Raw genomic sequence first — 12,605 nt, 5'->3', positions numbered from 1 at the left:
AACATCCAAAATCTAATAAAATGGTCCAAAACATGGCCCACAAACTAGTCCAAATCTGTTCCAAAATCTGAAACAAAACTTGATAAAAAATGTGATCCACAATATTGTTCAGGTCAAAGATATGATCCAGATTCAAAACCTGATTCAAGATCTGGTTGCTGGTTAATTATCTGACCCAATTTGAGAATCTGGTCCATAATTTGATTTAAAAATGTGTTTCAGAATCTGATCCAGACTCAAAATCTGGTCCTACATGTGCATCTGCTCCAAAATTTGAACAACAATTTGGTTTAAAATATTATCCAAAATCTGGTCCAAATTTGCTAAAAATGTGGTCTAAAATCTGGCCTAGAATCTGATGGAGGTCCAACATTTGGTTGTGGTCTAGAATGTGGTCCAAAATATGGCCAAAATCTAATTAAAATGGAGTCCTACTTCTGGTCCAAGATCTAGTTCAAAACTGAAACAAAATTTGATAAAAGCGTTGTCAATCTATCTAAGTTCAAAATACGGTCCAGGTCTAGAATTTGGTTCAAAACTTGATCCAAAATCTGATTGGTGGTTCAAAATCGGATAAATATAAATTGGATAGTCCAGAATTGAGGCAACGTCCACAATCTGGTCCATGTCTAGAATCTTGTCCAAAACTTGATCAAAACAGTGGTTTAAAATATTATCCCAAACTAGTCCAAATCTGATAAAAATGTGGTTTAAAATCTGTTCCAGAATCTAGTCCAAATCTGTTCCAATCTGCTACAAAATTTGGAACGAAATCTGATAAAAAATGCCTAGAATTTAGTGCAGGTTTTGAACCTGGCGGTTGTTTAAAACTTTATCAAAAATAATAAACTTGGAAGGAATACGAATTTAAGAAACGAGCCAGTGCTATATCGGGTCTTCGCCAAGGGCGTAACGATGTCACGCTACGGCCACAGACAAACAGACATAACACTCAATGTCCCATGCTACGCACGCTGTAACAGTCATTTCAAATTTATCGTTTGTTGGGAATGTCTTCGTTTTGGTCAAAGTGGTGCTTTTGAACAAAAGAAAAGGAGTGCCCCGTAAAAACTACTTGCTAGTTCGGAGGTTAAACCTGCTGCTATTTTATATTTGAGGATATCGATCATAGATGGTGCTAGTGTTCAGGTAAAATGTGAGGTATGATCATTTTTGTTGATTTTTCTTCCAAGAGTTATATCTGTTTTTCTGTGCTACGGCTCTGCAACTGCAATTAGCATATTCCTTTTTCAGTGCCACGATCGTTGAGTACAACTGGTCGTCTGGCCAATTTTTTACAGAAAGACAACATAATAAGCTAATATGAAAAAGTCGTTAATTTTTGTAAGTGGTGCCACAGAAAAGAACTAAAGCTCGATTCCGTTGATATCAAGGGATGTATAAAATCAGCTCTATGTCGGGTTTGATTTGACATAAGAGAAACATTGAGTAGTAAAAATAACGGTAATTTATTGCTTTTGCATAAAAAAATGTCAAACAATTTATTCCGAATTGATTTGATGAAGTTACGAACTTTTCTTCGAATACCTTCCATCATCTTCTGGACATATTGTTGGTCAACTTAAGGCCAAGCCAGCGCACTAGACTGCCCATGGATGCATAGTCGACGTAACTACCAGCACCATGATTGTTGAGAAAACGCATTTTTATTGTGAAAAACGTTTAAAGCCATATAATCTTTGCTATAAACTTTTTCAATCGAATAATCTGTCAATTTAGTAGAGTTTATTAATCAAAACCGAACTGAAGGGGGTTAATGATTCATTCCTCATTTATTGTGTTTAAAAAATGCGAACGCCAGTTTATGTGAATAAACAGACTGTTTTTTTAACGATTTTTCCCAAGTTTGTAGCGTAAAGCTACAAAAACAAATAGGTTACTATGCTGATTGATTATGCGGGAAATTACGCAACCATTAGCATTACGTGAAACCAATAGAAGAGTAACTCAATTTTCCTAAATTTCTCGAATATTTTCGAACAAACATATGTTGTTTGAGTATTGGACATGTGAACAACATAGTTAAGAGTGTGTAGGACCGAAAAAGTACATTTTAGTCATTTTGGTTTTTACGTCAACTATGCATCCATGGGCAGTAGAGAAAGAAAAAAGACGAAGCAAAATTTTCAATAAGAGTGCGCTTTTATTAAATAGTTTTGAATTCTCTACTGTAGTGGCATATCATATCAGGTACGGGTTTTACACAAAATGATGTATTGGAAAAACTATGATCTCTTTCCGCTGGTTTCCGGTGCCATTCCGATAATTTGCGATGACTTACTCCGCAGCAACTTATAGCATTGCGGAAAGGTAGCTCTTGTTTTATTCAAACACATTTCGGGTACAATTTTAGTCCGTCCCATTTTTGAGTTTTGTCATTTCATTACTTGTGAAACCGAACCTTTACATCGATTGTTTTTGTGGTATGTAACAAGAGGTAAGCTGGTAGCTGGCACTAGGTCGAAAAATCATTTCAACTTCTCAGGATACGGCACAAAGGGAATGGCAAAGCATTGTTTAATTCGTGCTAGTATCGGATGCCCGCAGGCCGTTTTATCACTTGATGCGAAAGAGCAATTACGCTGAACGCGTCTTTTCATCATTCTTGATTAAGTATGTGAATGATTGGAACTGGACGTTATGCCGCTCGTGACAACAAGAAGACTAGAATCAACCCATAACATTTTCAGCTAGCCTCCCGTAACGACGAACAATTGAACAAATTATGGGATTCTCAACAATCTCATCAATTAACAAAAACCGTTCTTTTCAGAACGAACAAATTTATGCATGAAGATTTAAAAAAATTGAATACGACCATAGCCAAAATTGTGCATAGTAAATGACCCAGCCAGCACTAAATCGTAAAAATGTTCGAAAATTATCGTAAATAATTCTTAACAAATTCGGAATCACAACTAAAGCTTAATAAAATACGCCCAATTTGATTTTTAATTGAATAAAATGATAATAACTGACATACATACGGTATTCAGCACAGAATTGAATAGCAGTGCGGAGCGAGTCGAGTTTAATCGGATATTGTCGCATATAACTACTTATATAGATGAAAGGAGTATATTTATTCGTCATCACGTATATCGCCTCCAAAATAGTACGGATATATCAGCTTTGCACATCAAATATGATTTATTAGCATGCATATCTGTACCTAGCTAGGCCTCCCAGTTGGCTTCGAGGTATGACGCTGGCCTAACAAGCCAGTCGTCGTATGTTCGAATCTCGACTGGGAGAGGCTGTTAGAGTCAATAGGATCGTAGCAACTGGCCCTGCAATTGTCCTGCACTCTAACAGCTGGTTCTGATGTCTGTCGTATAAAAACAGAAGCTCAAGTTTCGATAACGGAATGTAGCACCGAGGCTTTTGCTTTCCCGTATCTGTACCTAGTTCTGATTTTTAACTTTTATATACATAAAAAATGCTGGCTGGATGGGGACGCTGTTATTAGTTATTACTATATCGGATAATTCGTGGGGTACATGGCATAATGATTATAAAATTCCGACCTTAAATAACATGTTATTTTCCTTGTTCAAATAGAAAAGCACAATAGAATCGTTATCGTCAAGTATTTTAAAGTCAATTATTCTTTATTAGGGCAATCAAAATTTGTCATAGAAGAGTTGAATTTAAATCGCCAAATTAAAGAGCACATATTAGCACCGTCGCTAGGTATTTCAAGGCCAATTAGTCCCTGTGAGGGACCACACTTGTATACAACTCCTCTGATTTTTTTCAAATTTATCATTCAAACAATAATTTGAATCAGTAAAATTGTATAAAATGGTGTGCCTTTATTTACCAAACTTGTAAAAAGTAATAATAAACCTTAAACTTGCCTTGCTGAGGTCGCTTATGATACTAACAAATTAAATGAAGTTTTAAAAGTTGGCTATATGGTATGTAGCGACTGACCAAAGCTACATACCGTGGATTGGATTATTTGCTAAGCGTGTTTCGGAAACGCACTCGTGTCGTTATGAATCACGCAGATTCTACAGCCAAGCGGATTGACTAACTTATATGTTGTTAAACATAGACCTTGGGGCATGAACTTACACGCGAGCACCATGTCGAAACCATATTATCGAGACGCTAGGAAAATTTGCAACGAAAAGCTCAGATCCGAATAGAATGCAGACGTACAGAACTCAAGTTTAATATCATAAGTACTGCCAGTGCATCTAATTCGTTGAGCAGCTGCAGCGTCAGTAAAGATTAATACGAATAAAAGTAGTCCCAATATCCCATGTTAGTGCCTTGTGGCACATCCAGCTAGTTTGATAACCGTAAGATAAGTGTCACTTGGACGACTTATCACAAAAATACAAAACAATTGACCGAAAATTCACCTGAAAAAAGTTATCACGATACGATGCAGTCGAACATAATTTTTAAATCGTTGTATACAACATCCATTTAAATCTAATGGAATTAACAAATAGATGTTAAGTTTAAAATACTCGTTGTTATAAAGTGGCCAAACTTGAAAACATTTTGATCAGAACAAATGTAGCATTAAGTTCTGAGAGTTAAGGTGCACTTATTATTTCATCAAAAAGAATTGATGCGAAAGGTAAATTGCTAATATCATGGTAGTTTCCGACACTTAAACGAACACCACTCTTGAAGACTGGAAACAGCGGGGAACCGGATGCTTCCAAATCTCTGATTTTTTCTGGTGTGAATGATTAATTTAAAATATAACAGAGTGATTTAGTGCCTGGCAAAGAATAACAGTAGAAAACTCAGCGGAACTTGCTATTGCAAGTTTTAAGTGAATGCAAAGTAGTCATATCAATAGTAACTTCGAAGATATCGAAATTGATGTCATACCTATATACCTAAAAGCAAAAACTGATCCCAAGATCGTGACAAGTAACTCACATGAATCACAATCAATCGACAATTTAGTATCGTCTCAAAATAGACTTTGGCGCCAACACAATTTCAGTTTCGCAAAGTAGGCAAAAGTTTCGAACTTGAACCACTTTTCGATCGAACTCTACGCAAATGTTTTGTTTCATTATTAGTAAATGAACGACGAAGCTGCCATCATCGACCAAGCACATTCACAACTAACAACCTATCGATAATTTGGTCAATCAGAAAATTATACAATCAATATTTTGACGATTTTGTTTTGGTCTGGCTACAGACAACAGGCATTCGTTCGGCAATATTTTTTTTCACAAAATCATTGTGAAACGTGTAATTTGTCTTACCCCTTTGTTTCGCTAAAATATTAGTAGTCCCGATCAAGAGATAATATCAGTCTTACTATGTAAATTTGTGCTTTATCTAAGATATCTGTTCTCTCTGTTCTAACTTTCCTACGAATACGATAAGTAAAGTTCACCACTATGACTGCCTTGTTAGATTTTACTTCCTTCTAACTTAAACGTGGCGTAGAAAACAAGCTTTCTATCCTGCCCTCTCCTTCTCAGCAAAAACATAAATGCAATAAATAGGCGCCTTCTAATTGACGTTACAAAACAAAGGAAAACCTCTCGGTGGACCCTTTAAATTATTCCTACTACAAGGTGATTCGCAGCATTAGACGGGTAGGTAGGATTGAACAACGCATCGACACACAAAAAAAATGATGGCATTGGTAAGCGCAAGCAAAACATGTTCAAAGTCGTAATTGTAATGAAATTGACCTCCTTTCTCGAACGATCGTGCTGTACGTAGCGCGCTCACGCCGCACACCGTAGAGTACAACCGCTGCCGGGTGGCGGCGAAGCGAAAGAAGCTAATACAACGCGCGAATATCACTATGTAGGTACCTAGTAACTTTAATGTGCCTACCTGTTCGTCCGCAAAACCGGCCTGACCACTGGGCTGTCTAGGATTTGCGGTGTCTAGCGCTAGAGAGTTTTGCGGGGTGAATAAGCTACCGTTAATGACACTTTAAGTGGGGGAGGAGTCCTATCGTTTATGAGTTGCTTATTTCCTGCATTTACGAAAGTTAAGACAAATGATGATTTGATGTAGTTAAATGCTTAGCTAATTGATGCGATGTGCTTCTGATGCAAGAGACAATTAGAATTGTTTTTCCGGTGAACGAACTGCTGCTATGTGCAATTAAATCCTACATCTTTAATCAACAGAAGTCTTTTCCTTTTTTAGGACCCTGTAGTGATCAGCAAAAGCCTTAATTAATATTAAACCAAACTTAGCTAAGCTACCGTGGGAATGTTCAAAAAATTCAACCACCTTTGGGAGTTTTCTTCCTTTATTTTCATCCTCATTTCGAGTTTCCGAACTATACCCCTCGTCAAATGTCCTTTTTTCTCACACATGCGCATTCGTGGCCGTCTCTGTCGCCGTCATAAAACGGATCAGAGCCGGCAATCTACGGCTTTGTACCTGTACAAATCAGTTCGTAACTTGCTCTCGTCTGCGGTGAAGTGGTTGGCAGGGTTCTTCACAGTTGTTGAAGTGTTCTTCGGTAAAAAGGCAGAATAAATAATAATAATTTGTGCGTCGCTGAAATTGTGCCCGGGAATGCCATATTAGTTTTTTCCTGCTTGTTGTTTTGGATTTGTGTACATTCTAACGCTTCCAAAAACAAAGAACTCTTCTGTTTTGTGGAATTTTCGACTAAAAATTGTGAGACGGTGAAATCATTTGCCCTCATCATCCGTACACGATGGTTGCCCTTGAATTATTATGCAGCGTTGTCAATTGTCATTAGACGAAGCCTATCGGTGGCCTTCCGGCACACTCTGCGGTGAGGTGGGTCAGGCAAAGATTGTTCAAATAGGACAACAAGACAACAAGTGGTTGCAGAAGTGTAGTGGGCTTACTTGGTGTTTTGTGCGAATAATAAAATACCGTGCTTTACGTTGAAGTGTTCGTCGCCGATGGGCCGTAGGAATCTCGTCCAACGATCGGTGGGCCACTGAGACACTGACGCAAGGAGCAGTTGAAAGATCATCAACACGGTGCTGTGCTGTGATGATCATGGCGCACCGTAGTGTTGTGGTGGCATTTGACATTCCGACAGCAAGTACCTACACATGAGTAAGCAGTAGGGACAGTGGACAGTGTTTGCGTTGAATTGAACGGTACGGAGAATAGAAGCTCACGTAAAAACACTCATATAATTGCACACGTACGAAGGCAATTATTGTTATTGCTTCTTTCTCTTTCGTCGGTGGTGATGTGTGCAAGCTCTAACGATTTGAAATTATGTATGTGCTGTTTTTTTGCTTTTACTTTCATTCAGGCAACTGTCTGAATAGTCTGTGTTTGTGTAGAAAAAATAGGACGATACATGAATGACGCGACTCACAAATACAGTTTCAGAATGCGTTTTGAACTGTTTTGTAGACTTCAACATTATTACTCAGACTGGAATGATCTAACGTAACCCAAGTACCGCTAATTGTTCCGAACTAATTCTAAAAATTGCTTAGACGTAGGTATACCAAATCTATAAAAAAATATTATCTAACAGTATGAGCGATTTAATACTTATTTAGTAATAAACGATTGTTTGTATCGTACGCGTTTCTAATGATCTGCCGCACAGCTACTAATGCTGAAGGGTCCTTTCCAATAGGTATCACAGGTAACCGGCAATGGATACCTTAGACACTGGCTGTAATGTGAGCGTAACTGCCTTTAAACTCCAATTGGATCTTAGGATCGATGTTGGTCGACGTCAGTGTGATTTTCCGAAGCAAACATTCTCCGGTTTATGATTTCAGTGGTACAATACAGAGTACCGGTGATATTGATCAGTTGGTTCCTGTTAGATTTCGGCACGATTTACTTTTGGCGAGAAATACGTCAAAATAAAATTGCTATTTTAATTTCCTTTTAGTTTTATACAACTAACAAAATTGTTTTTTAATGGCCAACTCAAGCCGGCCAACTTCTAACAATAATCTCTGCATGGATTTGGTGAGCAAGGTGCCATAGTTTCACTGCAAAGTATAATACAGTAATGTTCCGATTTTGTCAGCCCCATGTTGAATTTTGGGCTGACAAAATCGGGAAACTGACAAAACCGGGAAAAATTTTTTTCGAAATTTTTTTCAAAATTCAAGACTAAAGACCTTGCAATATCGAAAACTTCTACTGAAAATTAAATTTTACCCCTTAATTGGTCAACCGAAAGCTCAATGAACCGGGCACAGCACACTGGTCCAAAACCTCTTTTGGTGCGTATTAGCTTTAAGCGGGAAAACTTGGTTTTAGGTTTATGAAACCTTTGGAAGAGTTTCTTAAAATTGAAAGTTCTATCGTCCAGTGGAATTCAATTTTTGATCGATTCCTCTAAACGTACAATTAAAAATTTATTTTTCTTCAGTTTCAATATAACACATTGATGTGTTCCGCAAAGTTTTACAGAATATTATAACAAAACTTTTTGCTGAAGACAGCAACCTTCTATCTCTTCAGCAAAGATAGAAAAATCCTATTTCTCATAAATGAAAAAACGTAAAAGTAGTTTTTCTATTTTAGCTGTTTTTGTAGTTGTTGTATGACTTTTTTCTGTTTTACAAAGTTGTACAAATAGTAAAAATACACAACATTGCTGATTATAGGATACCTCTATCTATGCTTGTTCAGGAACTATAGAACTTTTACTATAAACATACCCTAATGTTGGCCCCAAATAACTCGCAAGAAGGCACAAAAACTCTCCGCAGAGAATCAGAACAGCTTCAAGCAGGCTGAAAAGAATTATAAATCATGTTTAAAAGTACAAAAGTTAAGCAAAATTTATAGGCTGGCAAAATCAGGATAAAAAGCTGATAAAATCGGGGGTAGACAAAAGCGGGGATAGACAAAATCGGGAGCTGACAAAATCGGTATAATTTATTTTTTACTTTTGGTGAATTATTTGCTTTCAGTGAGATATATATTATATATATCTAATCAGAATAGTTAATATGAGGAATAACACGTGCTTATATAGGGTATTGTCGTTATCGTCGAGCCACTGTTATGGTCGGGCCATTAGGATTTTACAGTTTTAGTAACTCATGATATCTATGATACAACCATTGTAAAACTTCTTACTGTGACAGCTAACTTTTCTTAATATTGTGAGTTTCAATCGTGTATTCAAAACATCCGTACTGAATTTAGTGACTAAATCTTAGAAAAAAAGTTTTCCAGGCGTGATGAACTTTTCTTCAAGAAATGATTCATGAAATGCAATTATCGAGATAAATTTTGAAAATGTATGAAGTGTGTTATGCTGCACACGAAGACTATAGAAAAATCCCCTCCAGTAAGGTGTTTGGGAAGGCTAAGGTAAAATACTGGAAAAGCGCTATTTGCACAGGTCGGGCCACTTGAGTAGTCATGGTTGGGTCACCATAATTTTAAGCGTAGAAGCGCAATAATCACTAGAGAATGTCAGTTTCGTAAAATGTGATGAAATAAAGCATAATTAACACGATAAAAACCTAGATTTTTGGTGTTTTTTCATTGTAGTTGTACACTTTGGAAAAGGCCATTTCCAAAATCGCCAAAATTTCGCAAAAATGCAATTAAAAATAGGGTATTTGTACCTATCTGAGTCGTTGTTCACGAAATTCATTCTTTTCATGTCTCTATATAAAATTTCAATACGTATGTCGTACATTTTCTGCGGTGGCCCAACCTGTACAACATGCCCCGGATATGACAACATTTTTGGCCTTCACGTAAATGCCTCTAGCTTTTTTATTTTTCAAGCAATCAGTTCAATACTTTCCGGAAATATACCTTTTTCTTAGACCTTTGCAACGATGTATTTAGGTTTCCAAAATTCCTTTTGAAACGAAAGTTATGGGCGAATTCCAAAACGTGGCCCAACCACGACGACACTCCCCTACTTTATTTACTTACTTGGCTTGTCGTCCTAAGACACAGCCTGATGAACAAATTTCTCCAATTTGTTGCCCAAGTAACAATTCCAAGTTTTATTACGTGCGTATAGTGGTTTTCATGACCAATTTCATAAAACCAGTAATAAAATTATGAGCTCCACCAGAACTTTCTGTTGGCCGCTATAAAACTGCTTTCGGCCCAAGTGGCCCACTTCTCAGAATCTTTTCATAACGTCTCTAAGAATCAGGTTATAAGCTCAAGTAGTCGTATCATGCTCTGCTGAAAGCAGTAATAAAACCAGAAGCTTTCGCTGCTTGACAGCCATCGCCATAATTTAATAAAGCTTTTCGCTTTTCGCTCTGGCGAAAGCTAAATAAGTTCGCCAGCTTTATCAACTTGAAAATATATCCGTGAGTTAAAGTTTTACTGTCAGATTATTTTGATCGATTTGGTTTATTGCGACCAAAATAAAATATCCCATAGAATATTTAATAAATTTTAAGCAATTCCTTTGGTTTGCAGCGCAGGCGCATTTAATTTCACCGTGCATATTGATATGATAGGTGGATAAAATCAACGCACCACTGCAATTTTGCAATTTTCGAAAACTGGTTGTTTTAACCAAATGAAAATATGCAGTTAGTCAATCTCAATTTCTAGCAAAATCATTTTAGTTGCTTCCAAAATCATTTTAGTTGCATTTTAGTTGCAAGCTAAAACAAAATACTAGAATATGGCAATATGGCTTCGCATAAAAAATGATTTTGGTGTTGAACTTTAGTATTCTTCATAACAGCAGCAAAAAAAAAACTGTTTGGTCAGAGTGTTACCCTGTTATCCCCTCTAAGGTCTACATCATTTTTAGCACCGCAAAATTCACTAAAATGGCCGTAACTTTTTTATCTTTCAATATTTTTTCACCAAATTTGGGAATTTTGCCGAAAATATTTTCTATTTTCATAATATCTATAGATAATGGCCATATGTCATATGGTCCCGGAGTTCCTTGGGGGACCGAGATATGGATTTTTTAGATAAAGTTGCCAAATATCTTAAATTGAAATGTGTTGATTTTTGTAAACATATCATCGACTGTGGACATATCAGTTACTTTGCCGCAGTTAGGAGCCATGGTGCGCGCCATCCGGATCCGGGGGGACACTATAAATCCGGAACCGGTTCCCGTAACGGGACATTTTAGCATCAGTAAAGCATGTCGTGTCGCATATCAAAAAACATTAGCATTCGACAAAATAGCGATTGGCGATCATTTCATGTCTCTCAGAGGCCATATGGCCTATACAAATATATGATTGTATATTTATAAGCATGCAGCGTGCTTCGTATGATGGAAGAGGAAATGTTGTCCAACCTAATTTACGAAGGGCATATAAGAGAAATTGTTTTGTACTGATTCTATTCTCTCTTCGTGCGTGATGGAAAAAGGTGACCGTACAATGCTGCAGTATTCCAGTATTGACCTCACATAGGCAATGTATAATGTTTTGATTGTGTATGGATCCAAAAAATTGTAGCTAAAACGTTTGATGAAACCTAGCATGTTATTTGACTTGTGTATTAATGGTCGTTATAATGGTCGATAAAATTTAGCTTGGAGATAATTCCTAAATCCCTAACTTATTCACATTTTTCTACTGTTTGATTTCTTAATCTGATTGAGACTTCTGGTGCATTTCTTTTTCTGGTAAATGTTATTAGATTGCACTTTTTTACATTAAGTTCTAATAGGCTTTTTATTACACCATGTGTAGAATATGTGTATGTCATTCTGGAATACATTGATGTCTTCTTCATTTTTTACTTCCAAAAAGAGTTTCATGTCATCGGCATATATTAGCACTTTAAGTTTCTTGAGAATGAAAGAAATGTCGTTTACATACAAAATGAAAAGAAGAGGCCCAAATGAGAGCCTTGAGGGACCCCAGAATTGACTTGAATTGGATTCGAGTTCTTTCCGTTAAATTTAATTATTTGTTGGTGATTAGATAAATACGATTCAAGTTATTTCAGGAGCCCTGGTTGAATTCCAATTTTTTTGCAATTTGAAAAGCAGCATTGGTATGTCAATGCGATCAAATGCTTTGCTAAAGTCCATATAAAGTGCTTCTACATGGTTTACATAATCCATTGCATTCAATGAATAGTTAATCAATTCCATTAAATTTGTCGTAGTCGAGCGTCCTTTGAAGAAACCGTGTTGCATTTCTGTAATTCTGTTTTTAATTTGCAGGCATAATTTTTCATTAATTCGAAAAGTTTTGGAATGCAAGAGATTATGGCAATGCCACGATAATTACGTACGTCAGATTTCCGACCTGATTTAAAGATAGGTACTAGAAAAGAGCTTTTCCACATTTTTGGAAAGATTCCGGTTTCCAGTGATAAGTTAAAAAACCAAAACAAAGGAGCTGTAAACTCCATTGCAAGATTTTTTATGAAGACTGGAGGGATTCCGTCGGGTCCAGGGCCTTTTGAGGCATCTAAATTTTTTAAGGCCTGCAAAATGTCCTGGGCATGAAGTTGGTTGACACCTATATCCACTGAAAATTCCGGATAAAATGCAAAATAGTCGCGGTCGCGATCTTCTTCAGAAAATGTTGTATAGATTTCTTGAAAAATTTTTGCAAAGAGATTACAAATCTTTTCCGAGTTATTAAAGAAGTTTTTAGAACTGGACTTTATTTCAAGTTCAATTTTTGAGTTGT

The sequence above is a fragment of the Sabethes cyaneus genome, chromosome 3 (genome assembly GCF_943734655.1).
Source record: "Sabethes cyaneus chromosome 3, idSabCyanKW18_F2, whole genome shotgun sequence".
Lineage (NCBI taxonomy): Eukaryota > Metazoa > Arthropoda > Insecta > Diptera > Culicidae > Sabethes > Sabethes cyaneus.
Note: the sequence above shows the minus strand (reverse complement) of the source record.